This window comes from Haplochromis burtoni, unplaced genomic scaffold (assembly GCF_018398535.1).
Source record: "Haplochromis burtoni strain Fernald_Lab_line unplaced genomic scaffold, NCSU_Asbu1 Contig_280, whole genome shotgun sequence".
Taxonomy (NCBI): Eukaryota; Metazoa; Chordata; class Actinopteri; order Cichliformes; family Cichlidae; genus Haplochromis; species Haplochromis burtoni.
In genome coordinates this window covers 676673-677997 of record NW_024582641.1, presented here as the reverse complement: position 1 = coordinate 677997, position 1325 = coordinate 676673, and positions in this window count along the sequence as shown.

The following is a 1325-nucleotide window of genomic DNA, read 5'->3' as shown; positions in this document are numbered from 1 at the left end:
GGCCCAGCTTGTGAAAATAGCTGACTGTGCTGACTCAGCAAAGGAGTGTGTGTGTGTGTGTGTGTGTGTGTGTGTGTGTGTGTGTGTGTGTGTGTATGCGTGCATGAAGCAGGAAGGGCAGTAGTAGGCACAAATTTGTATACTGATAGTGCAATTGTGTAAGTGCGTGGATATTTCAGTGCATGTAAGAGAGCCAAGCGACCTGCACAGAACAAAGCCCTGCAGCTGCTCGGTAAAAACGGACTTCTCAGAGCTCCATTTCCTCCAAACCACAAAGCCTCATAAAACTAGGCAGCCATACTTAGCTAATGGCATTAACTTCAGTACCGATGCCTCTGGTGCTGCTTATTGGGGGAAAACACCCTGATATATTTTCCAGCACATGACTTTGTTTTTCTGAATCAACAGCTCCACCTCTTCTCTGAACCATGGGGAAATAATAACTCTGAAATCACGTCTGATGGAGATGCATCGTAAAACGGCAGAAGATGGAAATAAAATCCACTTTGTGTTTGCTGGAGCTCATCTGCGACACACTGTCATGGAATATGTGAAAACCTGTTGGCAGCAGGGGTGTGGCTAGGGTCTGGGCTGGCACCACCACTGTCTGAAATTTGATTTGAACCCAAGAGCCTCCGCAAACTTTTATTCACATGGGAACTCATGGGGTCTGGATCCCCTTTCTGGGAAAAACAGCATTGTCATCTTCAGGGCATCATTGTAAATGTAACTATATAATGACAAATACTAAAACATTATGTCTGCATGCTCATATAACTAATGCAAGATGCTAGAAAATACATTTCTTAAGCTGTTAAGTTGAAATATGGACTCCCCCTTTGACTCACAGTGATGTCTAAGACATAGTTTTTTGTTTTTGTGTGTGTGTGTGTGGGGGGGGGTTACCAACAACCACTCAGTACAATAAAACTCATGTACAGCTGGACAGCCTTGTATTTTGTTACTCTGTGGTTGAACCTAGTTTTACCATATTGCTACATGGCAACCTGATGTGACTTTATGGAGGCAGGAGGCCTCACATCTATGAAAGTCCTTGTGATCTGATTCATTTTCAACACCCAGCCCTCATCCTGACTGGTTCTTGGCCCAGTGCCTCCCCATTAAAAAAATTCTATAAACACCCCTGACTGGCACCAGGGAAAATAGAAGAAAGCGATGCAGCTTGTGCCCTGTAGTGTACGTTGAAACCTATATGACATTAATATTGGTTGCTGTGGCCCCTTGCGTTTTAAAATATGTGAGTAATGAAATAAGTTCTCCACGTGTACCAAAAATGACCTATTTTATGAACCAATGAGTGCAGC